The sequence below is a fragment of the Panthera leo genome, chromosome C2 (genome assembly GCF_018350215.1).
Source record: "Panthera leo isolate Ple1 chromosome C2, P.leo_Ple1_pat1.1, whole genome shotgun sequence".
Lineage (NCBI taxonomy): Eukaryota > Metazoa > Chordata > Mammalia > Carnivora > Felidae > Panthera > Panthera leo.
The window spans coordinates 157,424,301-157,442,024 of record NC_056687.1 but is presented as its reverse complement, the minus strand read 5'-3'; the positions used below and the strand labels follow the sequence as shown (position 1 = coordinate 157,442,024).

Sequence of the window (17,724 nt, the reverse complement as noted above, 5' to 3'; positions counted from 1 at the left end):
CCATTTATCCTCTGTTCTGATGGCTGTAATATGTTATGTCCGCTGTTTTAGCTGCATTAACCTGACTGCATTTATACGAGTTTGAGAATCTCGCCTGTGAATTGACTACACATATCCTTTCCCCACTCGCTATTAGGTTTCTCGTGCTTTTCTTATTAATTTGCAGGAGCTCTTTGTAAAGTATAAAAACTCTTTACCTTTTTAGATCATGGTGACTATATTTTTCCAGGCTGATACCTGTTTATATTTGTTTACCAAACAGAAATCATTTTACCTAATATAATTAGATCCATTGTTCTTTATTTGCCTTCTGGTTGCTCATCTCTGGCTATGAAGATCTTTTTCAAACACGTTCCTCTATTAGCTTTACCACCTTCCCTTTTACATTTAAAACTTTAATCCATCTGGAGTCATCCCTGTCAGGGTATGAGGACAGGCTGTAGCCTTACTTTATTACGCACACTTTATTACTGTTTTTTAACTCCTGTTTCTTATCACAACTAAACAATCCATCCTCACCCCACGGCTTTGTGACACTACCTTCATCATTGTACCAGTTTACCATATAAAGATGACCCTAGTTCTATGCCCTCTGTTTGTTCTTTTGGTCTATCGTATTTTTCGACCCTCTGATTTTATGTTTAAAAAATCTTTAGGGATGCATATTCTGTTTCTTAATATAATATTTTCTGTAACATAAACCCCATATTTTAAACACCATAGACTTAAGTTCCAAGGCCTTTTAACTTACAGATAAAGAGCATGGTCTCCGCCATCAGAGGGAACAGTGTTCAAATCCTGCCTTTACCACTCAACATCCACGTGACATTGCTTAGCAGTTTCCTATTGCTGCCGTAACAAATCACTACAAACTTAGTAGAATAAAGCAACACAAATAGTTCTGGAGGTCATATGTCTAAAGTCAGTTGACAGGGTTTTGTTCTTCCTGGAGGGTCTAGGAAAGAATCCATTTTCTTTCCTTTCTAGCTTCTTCTTCTTCTATTTTTTTTTAACGTTTACTTATTTTTGAGAGAGATAGAGTGTGAATGGGGAAGGGACAGAGAGAGGGGGAGACACAGAATCCAAAGCAGGCTCCAGGTTCTGAGCTGTCGACACAGAGCCCGACACAGGGCTTGAACACACAAACCGAGATCATGACCTGAGCCGAAGTCGGAAGCTCAGCCGACTGAGCCGCCCGGGTGCCCCTCCTTTCCAGCTTCTAGAGGCTGTGTGTATACTTCTGGACTCATGACCCCACATCTCTCTGACCTCTGCTTCCTTGTTGCACTTCCTTTGCTGACTCTTCTGCCTAACTCTTTTCCTCATAAGGACTCTTGCAATAATCCAGGATAATCTTCCCATCTCAAGGTCCTCAACTTAATCATGCCTCCCATGTGCCTTTTGCATTGCAGGGTAACCATTCACAGGCTCTGGGGGTTAGGACATGGACATCTTTGCAGGGGGCATTATTCTACCCACCACACCTTGGACAGGTAAGGTAACCTGTGTGAATGTCAGTTTCCTCATCTCGAAAATGGGGATGATACAGTAAGTAGATGATGTCTGCTTGCCATGGTGCTGGGAACACAATGGATGCTTAATAACTGGCAAATATTTTTATCCTCATGCACCGTGTACGGCACTTGGAGAAATTCAGAGTAGATGAGGCATTTTGTGAGAGAAATGTTGAATTAGGAAAATAACCGTAACAGATCATTTCATTAGTATTTTGGGTACTAAACCAAGTGTCCTATTAAAGCCCAGGGCTTGTCTGGTTGTCATATTCTAATTGTCATCCCGGTGAGTGGAGTCAAAGTGTTTTACTCTGTGTTTGAAACACATAATCTCTGATGTTCCCTGAATTCTCTGAATTCATAGGAAACCAAGATTTTATCACCAGCTCTCTTTTGCTCGAGAGCTGGCATTGCATGGTTTCAATAAAGAAAATCACAGAAGACTGAAAGAGTCTGGTGTTCATAAATCAAGGTCTGTGTGTGAGAGATCTCAGGGGACTTAATTTGGCAAAGGGAAGTTCCCTGAATCAAGGCATATTACAATTTGTGCCTAATCAGATTAAGTAGATCAAGGAAGAGGGGGATCGTGTCATCCCTCGCAAGGCTGTACATTTCCAGAGCAGGAGCCATCAAAAGGAGGAGTCTGGATGTCAGGAGTAGGGTGGTTGGAATGACCAAGTGCAGGCCGATCACAAGGCCAGCATCAGGAGCACTGCAATCCCAGGAAGATTTCATCCTGGTACAAAACCAGCATTTTGGAATCCTGAGAATTTCGTTTCTGGCACTGGAATTAGGTTGCCTGTGTTTGAAACTGATTTATTAGCTGTGGCGTTGGGCAATGTTCTAATCTTTCTGTGCCTCGGTGTCTCCTGCTCCCAAAACGGTGAGGCTATAATGCACATCCCTGGCCGCTATGTAGATTAAATGAGTTAATCTATTCAAAGTGCTCAGCCTCTCTCACTCAGCACACAGTTAGCTATTAGTATTGTTGTGATTGGCTGTCTCTCAAATGAACTGGATATCTTCCGAGGCTCGCAGGGGTTGAGTGATTCATGCATCACACTGTCGTCAATTAGGGACACGTGACCAGGATTCCTTGTCTAAAGCTGCTCCAACTGGAGAGAGTTCCTGCAATCTAGAGGACGTTATGAGATTGGGAACAACAAGGGCACTGCCTCTCCATTGTATTGTGATTGCAAACGAGTCCAGGTTGCAAGTCTTCAAGAAAGCGGAGCTCCACTGCTCTCGGCAGTCAAACTCACCTTGGAGTCTGTGGATGGATTGAGAGCCAACTTGGCAGATACGAGACATTAACAGTGTATTAGTTGTGGTAGGCTCACTGCTGTAACAAACACATATTTCTGTGGCTTAATAAAATTGCCTCTACCAAGTGAAGTCCAGAATAGGTGTTCCTGCTGTGTGGGCAGCTCCCCTCCAAGTAGCGATTAGGGACCCAAGCTCCTAACACCTTGAGTTCTGGAAATGGTGCCGTCATTTCCATTCCTGTTCCACGGGCTGCCGTCACATGGATGCTTATGAACTGCAAGGGGATCTGGGAAATATGGTCCCGCTGTTGTTCCCAGCGAGAAGAGGACACAGATTTGATGACTAGCTAGTTGGTTTTGCTGGAGAAAATGACGTTTCTTCAGAGGACCGAATAGAAGCTCAGACAAAATTTCACCTGCCAGCTTCCCTTCAGGTGAGCCCCCACCATCATCACCCCTTAGATTCAGGGGACTGCTCAGCCGGGAACGACCGAAGCTTGCCATCTACCCAAGATCACCTGTGTCCCTAATGAACCACCAAGGATTTGGAACCAATGGTATCTTTTGGTTTTTGATGGCAGGGAGAATGGGGCAGTGAAAGGAAGACCAGGAAGCAAGCAGTGGATATTAAGGTAGCAAAAACGGGAAGGCTAAGAGGAACAATTGCTTTGAAATTAAAATATAATTTTTATTATGGAAGTATTTAAGCATACAGAAGTATAGAAAAATAGTCTTACTACAAACATTTAAGTAAAAGAGTTAGAATCGCATTTAATTATGCAATAAAAGAAAAATATCCGTAATTCCACCACCTTCCAGCCAGTAATTGCTATGGTGTATTTCTTCCTAGTTTGTTTTTTTTGTTTTTGTTGTTTTCCTCCCGACTGTAAGTTTCCTCGCGGAGTTGTAAAGAAGAGAAATGGCTATGATCCGGGACTGGGTAGCGTGTCCTTACAGCGGGCAGGGGTGGATTACCCAGAGTCCCCTGTGCTGTGTTCTTCACTCTGGGGGGCATTTCCCGCTTTTCCAATTCTCCAGCAGAAATGAGGGGGGCGGGAGGTGAGGAACACGAAGAAAGAGGATGCATAACCCCAGTCAGTCGTACGTTCACTTTGTTAGCAACTCTGGTGGAAAGATTCCACGCAGGAGCGAGTGGAAACGCTTCCTCAAAACCACTTTCTCAAGGTGTCTCTCGCGTGCCCACACTTGGTGCCATGTGGTTGTGCTGGTTGTGAGGCTGGCGCGGCTCCTGTAGCGAAGACAAACCCGTCAGCAGTTTCAACAGGTGGGGGCGTGTTGCCCCTCAGCTGTACGCCCCTCGGGTGGGGGCCTACCCGGTCCCCAGAGGATGCCAGCAGGTGGTGCCTCAGCGGCCCCGGATGCTCCCCGGTGCGGGTGCGCTCTTAACGTCCCTTCCCTCCCTGCCTCACTTCCCGCAGGATGCACCAAGGACTGGCCTCCAACCCGAAGGGTACAGTTACCAAGGCTGGCCGCCGTGCCACGAAGCCCCCGGCTGTGTCCGTGCAAGGCCTTCTTCCCGCCAAGGCCTTCTTCCCGCGGACTGCTCCAGTCGCTGACTGTCACAAGGCCCCCAACGCAGGTCGTTCCCAGGGGAACTGGGGCCCCCTGATGCCGGCTTTGCTACCTCTCCTCAGCCTGGCAGGCAGTGTAAGGCTTTCCTCCTCTTCTTCACTTCGGGCCAGACTCACCTTTGCCGGCTGGTCCGCCAGCCCTTCTGGCCTCATCTGGCTCCCACCCCACTGTCCCTCCCATACGTGTTTCCCTTAATAAAATCCTCGTATGTGTAATGCCACTTGGCACCTACTTAGAAAATCCAGACTGACACACTTCCCCTACTCCCCTCCTCATGCTTCCTAGAATCACCTTCTCAAGTAAACAACTTGTGCTGGACTCTTGTTGTCAGCATCTACTTCCGGGGAAGCCGGCCTAGAACAGAAGACACTACAGAGAAACTGCCCACACCACTCCCACTCATCACCCCGGAGCAGAATCTAGTCACATGGCCACATCGGACGAGGGAGGCCGGGCCAAGCAGTGTTCCAAGATGGGCCATGCGCGGGACGATGAATATTAGGGGGCCTGAGGGCAGTGTGGCTACTCCTTACTCAGCCTTCAAGGCCTGTTTAAATTCCTCCAAGGCCAAGGTTCTGGAGCAGGATGTAAAGAGGTAGAGCCCTTGGACAAGTCTGTGCTGATAGAAATTAATCAAAATCAGCCCAAGTCTGACTTTATACTATAGCGATTACTGTCTGCCCAAGACAAAAATCATGAAGTGTGTGAAGTATATGCCCTGAACGTAGCCCACCCTTCGGGCCATGGCCCCTTCTTTCCCTTTCAAATTCCCTCCGGAGCGTCAGCTGCCCAGAGCCCCTGTTGCAATGTCCCAGCCCAGGCACTGATTCACCAACCCATTTCTCCTCCTTAACACACGCCTGTTCTGTTCCCCAAGGCTCTGCATACTAATGATGTGGTAAGTTAATTTAACCTAAAGACGTTAGTGTTGTCTGAGGCTTAACTGTGACAGCAACCGGACGGACACGTGTGGCGCCTAAGTAGAGCCTGTTAACGCCTTATCCAGCGGATGGAACGGTCACTTGCCTGGCGACTGCCACTGAGTCCTAGATTCCATGTGACAAGCAAATATTACCTGTCTTAGGCTTTTCTTCCAACGCAGATAGAAGTCAAGGCTAAGGCGTAAGTGGGTCGCCCCAAAGAAGGATCTCATAACCCAGCAAGCTGAGACTCCTTAAATTTTGTGGTCTGTTTTCCTTTGGGCCGTGTTCTTTGGAATTTTTTTTTTCTGTCATGTTCAAGAAAGAAGCACTAGGTCCTTTGATTCAACACTAAACTGTTCACAACAGTTATCTCTAGAGAGAGAGACTGTAGGGCAGAGGTCAATGCCAAGTTATTATATTTCTATAGAGTTTGAACTTTTCATATCAAGCATATCAAGTTTTGGTAACTTTAAAAAATAATGTAGTTTATGATAAACCCTTTGCCTCACCCTGTGGTAGGGACAAGGCATCCGTCCTATCTATTCTTGAGACGGCCTCTTTGTCTTTGGTAACTGATGACAAAGCCAATCGTTAGGGTCTTCTCTCTTGGGAATGCATTTGATTCCTTCCTGCCGTTGACTTTTTCTAACATGATATGAACTGTCCCTCAACCTTACCACCCACCCCATTGGTCAGCTGTTCTGATTTATTTAAGTAAAATGTTAAGTAAAATTAGAATGGAGGCCACATGTATTTGTCTGCAGTGCCTCGGCTTAGTGCCTAGTATAAAGTCGATCCTTTATAAATGTTTTTGAGTAATGGCTGAGCCCTCATATTCAAGGAACTCCTCACGACCACAGAGTTTTAATGAGGTGGCCACTGCAGTTCCTCTCCGGGAACGAACTAGCAATTCCTTGATGAGCTTTACCTGGAACATCCACCAAGATGCCGGACACAGTTGGAAAGGGGACATGATGGCCTGAATGATGGTAGAATACTAAAATTAGGAGTAACATTTGTGAAAACAACCACCCCTGCCCTACTTACCCAGTCACTGGGTAAGGTGTGTTAGGCTTCAAGGAGAAATTACTGGCCACCATCTCAGACTTCTGTGGGAACTTCAGAAACTAAAAATAAAACATAACCAGAGTTTTGTGTTTTGTGTTTTTGACAATGGTATGTCCTGGGCTGCATTAGCCACGTCAACACTCTCAGAGACGGCTTTCCTGACCTTTTGTTTAGGCCCCATTACCTGCCGTTTAACTTTTGAAGTGATTTTCCAAATTTCACACCTTTGAGCCCCTAGCCTTTTGCCAACGTGGTTGTGTGCTGTGAGAGAGGGGACTGCTTCATGGCACAGCAAAAGCAGATATGTCAAAGTCCAACCCTGGCCCTGCCGGTCCTGGCCCTGCCGGTCCTGGCTCTGTGACCTTAACTCACTGAGCCTCAGTTTTCTCCTCTGTTAAATGGTATTAATAATGATAGCTGCCTCTAGCGTTTGTTTTAGGAATTAAATGACATAATCTACCTTTTTTTTTCTTTTCTTTAAAGCACTGGATACATAGAAAGCACTCAATAAATGGTAACCACTGTTAAAATCATCATCATCATCAAAACTTGTCAATGAGTCCAGAAGGACCTGAGATATAGGCCCAGAAAATGTCTTTTAAGCCAAAGAATACTAAAACGAGTAGAGTTCATTCTCCTAGCCCTCATGTTCCGTTCTTTGCAGAACTGGGAGGTGGGTGGGCTGGAGCAAAGGAGTGGGGAGTGGGGTGGGAGCGCAAAGGGAGAATGAAGCCTGCTGATGGTAGGTTGGTAGTTCAGAAGCAACAATGCCAGCAGAGAGGAGACAGGAATTACCAAGAGTCCTGATGCCAGCTCTCTGCTGACATAATTAATGAGGCTGTTGTGCCAAAAATGAAGCATGTTGTTAATACACAGACTTGTTGGGTGCACAAGGGAAATGCAAATAAAAGTTTTGCCAAAAGGAGAGTGGGGTCAAATCGGCTCCAAAGGGAGACCACACTATCCGTAAGACAATAATGTACAGATAACAAAACCGAGAAGAAAAGGGGTAAAAAATAATTGATTTCAAACACAGGACCAACAGCCAAAAGATGGTGGGCTTTTAACACTATTACCTGGTGATTTTACTCTTATCTTTTTTTTTTAAGTTTGTTTGTTTATGTATTTACAGCACGCGCACAAGCAGGGGAGGGGCAGAGAGACAGGGACAGAGAGAGAATCCCAAGCAGGCTCAACACCCTCACCAACTCGTGAATGGTGAGATCATGACCTGAGTCAAAATCAGGAGTCCCAAGTCACCTACAGAGCCTCCCAGACGCCCCTACTTTAGGTTCTTCACAGTGTGTCCAATTGGTCAAATTCATCTGATAACGGTAACTAAATTCCAATGGAGTTTTAGCATTCAGGATTTTAATACGCATTCCATAGGATATGTAAGAGAAAACTTCAGAGATTAGTTTCCTCTCTACTTTGAAGAGCTCTTCAGCCCACATGAAAAATTTGAGATTTCTGTGCCTGCCGTTCCCATCATAAAAACAAAATGATTATCCGTTTGCCATTGACGTCTTCCCAAAGGTGGCTTCCGTTTTCTTTGAAAAAGGCCCTCTTGAATCACGTGGGAGGGATCGGGCCCCTGGGCTGCCTCTGCTGCGGGGGTGGGGGTCGGGGCGGGGGGAGGCAGGGGTTGGAGCAGGAGGTGCCGCGGAGGGCAGGGGAGCGGAGTCGGCCCCCTAGAGGCAGTTGCTCTGGCAGGTCTCGAGCAGGTGCGTCGCCCCAGCTGCGAGCCCCGGCCCCGCGCCCTGACCTTGGCCGCGCAGGGACCGCCCCTCGGGGGACCGGCTGGCTCAGCGGACCTCCCCCGGGGGGGGGGGGGGGCCAGGACGGCGGGGCTGGGGTGGGGGGGCACTTGCCGGGGGACGCTCTCGTCTCCCCTTCCCCCGTCGCTACCCATCCGGCTCGCTGCCCACCACGCTCTTATGCCGCCTTCTTTCCCGGCTTTTACCGGGCCCGGCGGTGACCCCGAGAGAACGCTCGGGGGTCGAGAGGCGGTTTTAGGCGGCAGAATGCGGAAAGGTCTGTGTTATTTCTTTACAGTTCATTTACTTTTCCTTTGCCTTCCGCCGGCTGCCGAGGCTCTGGTGACAGCAAGAAATACTTAGAAGCCGGCGCAGGTCCGCGGGGCCGGCGGCGGGGGCCGGCGGCGGGGGCCGGACGCGCCGCGGCTGCGCGCACGCGCGCGGGGCGGGGGCGGGGGCGCGCGCTCGGGGGGCGGGCGCGTGCGTGCGCGCGCGCATTGTTTCCGCTGGAAACGGGGTCCCCGGCGGCCGTTTGGGTGCGAGCGCGGTGGCCGTCGCCGGGGTTTGGGCGCCGTGGCCCGCGAGGCGCGCGGGGGGTTCCGGGCGCTTCGGCCGGACCCGAGGCGCGGTTCTCCGCCGACGTTCGCTGAGCGCTTACTCTGTGCCCGGGCACCGCTCTCACCCTTCCCTCGGATTCACCCAGGTTATCCTCAGTGACCACCCGGGAAAGGAGGTGCCGGTGTCCCTCTCGGGTTCCGGAGGGGGAAGCGAGGCACTGAGAGGTTGAGCCGCAGAGCTGTTGAGCTCAGCGTGGCTTCGGAATCTCCATCTTGCCGGCCGCTCCTTATTTCTTAAAGGCCGGAGCCCTTGGTCTCCTGTTGGAGAGTCGTAGAGTCATGGACCCGTTTCACGTCCCTCCAGGTCAAACACCATTTCGGTTCATCCGAAACCCAGAGGCCGCTCACGAAGGCGCAGAAGGCGTCAGAGTAACTGACTGTGGCTTGGCAAAGTGGGATCTCTCAACGCCTTATCTAATAAAGGTCACCGTCATTTTAAACCTAATGGTAGCATCTTTTATTCTAACTGTAACATTACATATAGTTTAACACGTTTGATTCTTGATTCCTATCAGGAAAATGTAGGAGAGCACAAAATCTCAGCGCCCCCTATACCATAGATTGTTGAAAAAATCCTTCCAGTCATTTTTCTATGCATATATATTATAATAAATTAAAATGGCTATATTAAAAAATTTAAAACAGTATAATGTACATTCTGTCTTACACCCTTTTAAATTTAACAATACGTCAATGAACATTTCCCTGCCAGATATTCTCCTACACCTCTTTTTAATGACTATTTCATTATACGATTTTGCCATAATTTAATTGCTAGCCTTGTTTTTTTAACATTTAGTTTTGCTATTATAAATAGTGAACATCAGAACGCAGTAATCTTTGACACACCTTGACTATTCCCTTAGGACACATGGCTAGCAATGGAGTTGCCAGGTCAAAGAATATCACGGTTTTAAAGGGGTCACATACTCAGTCCACACACCTCTAGGTAGAATGAATGTGTCCATTCCCCGCCCACCCCCCCCACCCCACCCCCACCCCCCCACCCCCCCCCCCCCCCTGCCTCATTCTGGGTCATTGTTCAAGAGACTCTGTTAAACAAAGGACACACTTAAAGAAAAAATACCTATGTAATGTTGGACTGTGCGGGGTTTCAAGAGAAAGACTATATTGTTGCAAATTTTTTAAACATTTGGCAAATTTGGTTTATTCGGACGCTCCCCTGACTGAATGGGACTCTGCAGAGGATATGGTTAAATAGGGACTTTTAGAGAAAGAAATTAGGAAAGTTACTTCTCCAACAATTTTTTTCTAAGGTGAGGAGACAGATGCTGTCTATAAACTGAAAAGGGAGGTATTAATGACTTCTTTTGCGGGGCCTTGGCTCCCTGGCAACTTACCCATTGTCAGGTCTGAAAACGCGGACTGTGCCGCCGCCTGCCTCAGAGCTACCTGCAGAAATATTCAAGGCAGCAAACCCGGGCAATTAGAGGTTTCTGTTCGTTTTCCTCCCCTTTCATTCTACCGACTCCCCCTCCTCCCCATCAGCAAGTTGGAGTGACAAATATTTTAAGTCAGCTTGTCACGCATGAGCAGCACAGCTGTGTGAATGACTGATTTTCTTGACATTCCGAACAGCTTTGTGTGGGCGCGTGGAGACCTGCAGACCCTCAAGTCCGACACCGTCTGACTTACAAGACGCAGTGGGTTTGGTATTTGAGGCAATATGGGGGTCTGGGCAGGTGGCGTTTTAGGACCAGGAAATGAACAGACCTGCAGTCCGCAGACGTTTTTTGGAATATACGTGTTTGTTGCAATGACCTCTAGGTGGATTTCTGCAGCGACAAAGAGGAGGCTTTTAGGGTGTGGTTTAAATTCCTTTCCTTGCAAAGCTTGCTCTCAAATCACTTTTGCCTAACGGGCTGGAGACCACGATGTCCTTAGAGAATCTGAAAGAGGCACTTGGACCTAACTGGCCTTTTTTCTCCCCACTCAGCACTGCAGCAAGAGTAACAGATACCTATTTAGGGAAGGCATGTTCCCTTTTTATATGCAAACCTTGTTGCTAAAAATTCTCTTTTAGATGAATTATTAAACCCAATTTATAAAATAAGGACAGTACAGATTTCCTCTTGAACTATTCTTTCTCTTTGATATGTGATCCCCACGTCTGCCGGTGGAGAAAAGCAGAGACAATATGAGAGGCCAGGTGGGGGTGGGAGGAAGGAGGTACTAAAGGTCACTTTAGCACTGCAGAAATTCCCTGAATGCTTGGACCCCTTGGGGTACATTTGGAATTCTTTAATCATCCTATACAAATGCACAGAAACATAATTATTTTGTAAACCTAGATGTCTGCCTTGTCATGGTCTAAGAAAGTAGGAATATTTAACGTATTGAAATTCCTCTAAGAAACTACTGTCTTTGGGAACATCTGTGTTTGGAGCATTCAGGTAGGTGCTTTCAAGGGAGAGAGAAGGTTATTCTTTTTCATTCAAGGGGAGGGATTTTTGTGTTGCTCTTGAAGGAGACTCCGCAGGAAAGCTGCTGGAGCAGTTGCGCCGATGGGAAGCCACCACCGGAGAGGTGTGGTGGCCCCGGGGTGTTCTGAGATCCGGGAGACCTGGATGCTCAACTGGCTGTTTGGGTCATAAACCTAACAGGACATGTAAACCGCCCCCCTCCTTTATGACATCTTCAGTAACATCTATACTTTCTAGACGCATGAAAGCCTTTGCTAATTAATATTCTCCTTACATGGTTTAGAACTGTTACGGAATTCACGTCCCTTTCTGCAGTGCATACATTTTTATAGTCATTGTGGAAAAGAAGTTAACCATGAGGTTGAAATTCATACTTTAACGCCAGCTTTAGGTGCTGCCTCCCAGGCTAGTTTTTCCTACTGTTGTACCTGCCCCGTGTCATCAACGTCCCCAATACATGCAACGTGGTCCCAGGGCCAGCAGCGTCACGTGGGAGCTGGATAGACCTCGTGATGCAGAATCTGCTCTTTAACAAGATCCCCAGTGATTCAGGGGCACTTGACAGTTTGCAAAGCGCTGGTCTACAGCACTGGTTCTAAACTGGCTGCACACGGGCATCCCTGGAGAGCTTCATGCACTATAGTCCTGAGTCCCACATCCAGAGATTCCGATTTCATTGCTTGGGGGAGGGGGGACCCCGAGGATTTTTCAAGCCTCTCAGATGATTATAATGGTATTTGATTATAAGAATGTTTGAAAAACACTGATCTCAGAACACTTCCTTTTCCAAATCGTTTTTAAACCCAGACACCTTGTGAAGTACCCGTTCTGGACACAAAGTTCGCTGCCTTCACCAGCCGCAGCTCTCCCCCGGAGGCGAAAGCTCCTGTGTAACAGATTTTCACCACTAGCCTCCGTGGAAGACTTAAGCCCATGGCAGACATTCAGAGGAGTTTCGGGGATGGTGATAGGGAGAAACTTAGCGTGTCTGACTCCATATTGCCCCCATTTCTCTTGCTGCTGTCACCTGTGGCTTAGAAACTCCTGCTTAGCCCTGCACGTAGGCACGCTACAGCTAAGATTTGCAGAAATCACCTTTCCCCCGAAACCCACCTCACCCGAGGAGAGAAGGAAGTACGGACAGAAATGACTACGCCATGGCATGATTTACAGGAATGATATGACCAGATTCCCGTACACAGAGCTCAACTGACCAAGGACAGAGAGTTTACACCGCCTTCCTGGGTTGTCTACAGATGTCAGTCACTTTTGACTCCACCCCTGTCCCCCTGCCCTAACATAAAGGAAGTGCAGCCTGATGCTCGGGGAGACGGATCACTGGGACAATAGTCTGCCATCTCCTGGGCTTGCCGGCTTTCTGGACAAAGTCGCTTTCCTTGTCTCAGCATCTTGCCTCTCGGCTTACTGGCCTGTCATGTGGTGATTGGAAGCAGCTGGGTCCCGGTAACGGGGTCACCCTGCTCTCACACCTTGTGCCCCACCTTCTGCTTCTGGCTGCCCAATATGGTGGCTCAGGGCAAGGGCTCTGGGGTTGGAAGGCCTGAGTCCACGCCACCGCTCTGCGCCCGAATGGATACCTACTCCCTCGAAGGCTGCATTCCCCTCTTCGAGTAGGGTTCATAGTAGTATTTACCTCACAGGATGGTGAGGACGGGATCTGAGAGATAATGCACGGAGACCACGTCCCAGGACTCGTATTCGAACAATAAAGAGAACATAATGCAACAGGACTAAGAGGAGGAAACCCTAATTAGTGCTCAGCTTTCTCTACGGTTAAAAGCTTGCACATGGGGTTGCCAACAAGCAACATGCCCGTTCGTGCCGCAGACACCTAGAAAAACTCGGGAATCCAAGGGCCAGGTATCTCTGAAAGTCAGGGTAAGTGGAAAGGCTGAGGAAGAGAACCCATAAGTCTGTCTGAAGGGCAGTCAAGTCCCTGCCCTTCCCCATCCCAGCAGAGCGCCTGGAATTTTCCCTCTGGAGAAAGAGACCCAGGGCAGCTCCAGGTTTGGAGATGCCAGGCGCGGCTGGGGAGGAGGTGAGGGCTGCACGGAAATGAGAGGAAGTGAAATTGTGATCTTACCCCTGCTTCGGTCCTCTTTCCCAACTAGGTTCCCAGAGTGCTGGTTGCCGGCACCCATTCTCCAGCCAGGAACCAGAGAAAAGACAAAAATGTTGACTTTGAGAGAAGCTTCTAAATGAACAGCAGGGCTGCTGCCTGATGGTCCTTAGTGAAGCCACGGCTGGCCAGCCCTTTCCCACTTGAAGAGTTTCCAGCCAACCTTTGAGGCCACTGTCCTAGCATAAAGGGAGGCAAAGATCACAGGAAAACCCCTCAACATGGAAAGCAGACATCAAAATAGATGAGAAGAAAAAGAATGGAGTAAACAGAGGTCATGCCCCACCCTTGAGGGGAGAGAAGTCATGGCACCCATGAGGCGAGAATGTTGAGAAGACAGTAGGGGGATTGGAAAACAGTACACAACAAATAAGATGAAATAAAGAGGATGGGGCTAAAGCCAAGATCATCTCTCAGAAAGTGTGATGAAGAGCACTAGGTAACATAAGACATCTGATAGAAAACAAAAGGTATTCTATGGAGAACAACAGCAACAACAACAAATGGAGGGAAAGTGATCAGAGGAAACAATATTTTAAAATATCCCAAAACTAAAGAATATGATTTTTCACACCAAACAGGCCCAGAATAAGGGCCCAGCACACTGGATTTTTTTAGAAGGGGAGAAGGACCCACCTAAAGCACATTTGCATGAAATTTAAATATTTCAGGAGTTAAGAGCAGATTCTTAAAAAGTGCTCTGGGACAGAAGGGGCAAGAAGAACAGATTAGGGGTCACTTGCACCGGGCTAAGGGTCAGAGGAGCATCAACTTTCTCGGCAACGTTGGAATCTAGAAGACAGGGCAACAAGACTTTCAAAATGCTGAAGAAAGCATATTTCTGGTCTAGAACTCTATATGGTAGTCCCCCCTATCCACGGGGGATACATTCCAAGACCCCCAGTGGATGCCCGAAATTGTGACTAGTGCCAAACCCCATACGTGCTGTGTTTTCTTCCTACACATGCATCCCTATGATAAGGCGTAATTTATGAAGTAGGCACAGTAAGAGATTAACAACAAAACTAATAAAATAGAACAATTACAACAATCTATTGTAATAAAAGTTACGTGGATGTGGTCTCTCTCGGTCTCTCTCTCAAAATATCTTACTGTACTGTACTCACCCTTCTTCTTCTTCTTGTGATGATGTGAGATGACAGAATGCCTACCTGGTGAGGTGAAGGAAGGTGAATGACCAGACACTGTGGCGTAGCATCAGGCTAGTCCTGACCTGACAGTACGTCAGAAGGAGGTTCGTACCCGGTCAGACAACCAAGGGCAGTCTCTGAATGATCGTACAAATACACCACGAAAGGGAATTAACAAAGGGAAAGGAAGGCACAGGATCTGAAAAATGGATGCGACACAGAAGAAAGGCAGAGGGAATTCAAGGCTCCATGAGTGGAGCCCTAGGATCACCACTGGGAAGCAAGGACGGGGAGCCACCAGCCCAGACTGGAACAGGAGGAAGGACGGCTGCAGGGAGGACATCTCCAAAATACAGGTGGAACCGACATGTTGGAATACACGGAGGAGGGTCTTACATCTGTTCTGGAGAGTTTGTGGGGAGAATTGGTGGTGACCTGAAATTGTGCGAATGGAAAAAAGGCCAGTTCTTAAGTCCAGGGAAAACAAGAAGTCATATATGAAAGGAAATGTAATACTTTTCTGGAGCAGCTTGACCAATGTGTTCTCAGTAAAAATAATGTATTCATGGAATATTTACTTAACAAACAATGTGATATGATTACATGGGGAGGATGTGGTGGGAAAGTGGATAAGGTATGTGTGCTAACGCCCTCATCACCCATAGCAGGAAGGCAGGAGATTATGTCTAAAATGGAAAAATCAACACCATCGTGTAAGCCTTTTGCTCAGACACATGGAGGTAAATACAAAACTCTATTTGCCAAAGAGTTGGATGTGGGGGTAGGAGGCACGGGAAGGGAAAGGCTGTTTTTCTCACTACCCTTTGAGTACTGTTTGGCTTTTTAAAACATATGCAGGTTAATATGTTAAGAAATCTTTGGTACATGTAGGATTAAATTTTCAAACGATGCCGAGCCCCGGGCCTGGCCCATGGTGAGTGTTGGCCAGTGTGAGGAAGCTGCCCTTCCCATTTCTGTCCCCAGCCCCCTTGGCTTTTCTCGGCAAACTTGAGAGGTAAGTGCAAAAGCTGGCCAGTGAGATTTTTTTCAACTTCACGTCTCTCTTGTGCACTCAAAAGAGCCTGCTGTAGCGTCGGTTTTGGTCGCTGTTTGCCTTAGCCGATTAGGCGGCTCTAATAAGTTATGGTAGACCAGGGGCACGAGCAACAACGTTTCTCACGGTTCCAGAAATGAGAAGTCCGGGATCAAGGTGCTGGCCCGTCTGGTTCTCCGTGAGGGCCCGCTTCCCAGGCTGTCAGCGGCCACCTTCTCAGTGTGTCCCCACATGATGGAGACACAACGGGCAAGCTTCTCCCCCCTCTTGTAAGGACCCTTGCCCCGTCCTGGGGACGCCCCCCCTCACGACCTAATTAGCTCCCAGTAGCTCCAAATACCCTCCCATTTGGGTTTCCACGTATAAATCTGGGGGGTCTCATTCAGTCCATCGCATCGGTGTGCTGCCTTATTTTTGTTTTTTTGCTACGTTTTGCCCTCACAGAGACGGTCCTTCGGCACTGTGCTTTGTTGGAGAAACTCAGTGCACAGGAAACTTCCAGAATGGTTTTGGCTGCTTTAGTCATTGAAATAAATGGTGTTTTAAAAAAGAAATCTTACTGTTCACCTTCTACATAACCAGGGATTTCTCTTACATATGAGAAAGTTATGTGTGTGAAAAATCAGTGTCTTTTGGAGTAGCGGCATGGATGGATTAAAGGTTCCCCACTGAAATAAATAGTCGAGGCCTTTGTGCAAAATGCCCCTCTGCCTTATGCTGCTGGGAAGGGAGGGGCTTGTACACTGAGGGCCTTATGTGGGTGGAAAGCTGTACCCGTTAGAGCCGTACCTGTTAGAAATCAGTGAAAGGGCTGAGCCTGTGCATGTGGGCTGTCTGGGGGTGAATGGAGCACCACCCCGGATCCCAGAGCCTGGGGGGTCTGGGGAGGGGGGAGGGGGGAGGGGGGAGGGTCCGGTAGTAAATGCTGAGAACGCACAGACACCTGTGGAGGACAGGGGACCCGGCTCCTCACTGTGGATGTAGGGGTCCGCAGGCCTCTTGCCTCCATGCGGCAGGGCCGGGGGAGCCCTACTGACACGGGGCTTAGAAGAGTTCCCTGTGTCTCTGTTGATTTCGCACAGCCACGTGGCTGTCTTCACCTCTGCAGAGAACAGGACGGCCTGGCGTTTGGACACGAGACAGCCTTGCCTCCCGGGAAAAAAAAAAAAAAGCCCTCTCAGTGACCAAAGTGTGTTTCTTTTCTGAAAGTCACTTTCTCCCCCTCGCATTCCCATAACCAAGCTGAAGGTACAGGGCACCCAACAGGGCGCCCGTCTACACATCTCAGTTCAGCTCCTCATCCGCAGTGACTGAAACAGCAAAAAGAATTTTTAAAAATAAGTTTTGTCGTCAGCCTCGCTTGATCCCGGGCAGCACTGTTCCTGCAGATGTGGTGAAACCCTCTCACAGGCCAGCTTGCTTTGTTCCGGAGGCAATTTGTACAGAAAGCAGCAAGCTCCCCGATGCCAGACGGCAGGGAGATAGACCGCCATCCAGGCCCTGCTGCTGGGAGCCGCGGGTGGGGCGCGGGGTGTGGGGGTGCGAGTGTGCGTGTGTGCGCGCGCGCGTGTGTGAGTGTGCGGGGGTGGGGGGGCCGGAAGGCGTGGTGGGCAGAGGTGGAAAAGACGAAGGAGGAAGGGTGCTTACGAGGTTGAACCCCACTCTCGGGGCCTATTCTATGTGTTTAACAACGAGTGATCTGTTCTGTCTTAAGTATTCAGCCTCTTGATATGAAAATCCCAGCAAGATTCCACCAAATTTATTTTTAAAGTACTTGCAATCTGAAGATGGACTTCAGAAAGACTTTCTGTTTGCACTGGGGGTGATTGCAGATAATTTCTTTTTCGAAATGAACCCCTTGCCCTTTCTGCAGGGGAGAGAAGATGTTTCTCGTGAAAAGAGCTGTCACGACAGGGGGCACCCATTCTTTATTAGCAACAGGATAATAAGTCCTGTTTCATGAGAAAAGTATAGACGGTCTAAGAAGGAAGACGTTCCTGCACGGCGTGCCTGTGCCCCATCCGCAGCTGCTGCCATGTGGCAGCGTGGTTCCTAATTTTAAGGACGGCATTGGGAAAGAAAGCATGTGTTCTGAGCAGAGAGCTTCACTCCACAGCGACTCAGTCCTGTGCAAAGGGGCTCGACAGAGCACGGGGGTACCAGAGGTGATTTTAGGTGGGACACAGCAAGCACGTTTC

The 17,724-nt window shown here is 48.4% G+C and overlaps 1 long non-coding RNA gene across 1 annotated transcript; it reads left to right on the top strand.

Annotated features, from left to right (window-relative positions):
• The first annotated feature begins 8,246 nt into the window (after positions 1–8,246).
• Positions 8,247–9,177, top strand: LOC122229904. Its single transcript, XR_006207179.1, has 2 exons — positions 8,247–8,397; positions 9,042–9,177. It is a non-coding gene; the product is annotated as an uncharacterized LOC122229904 (long non-coding RNA).
• The last annotated feature ends 8,547 nt before the right edge of the window (positions 9,178–17,724 follow it).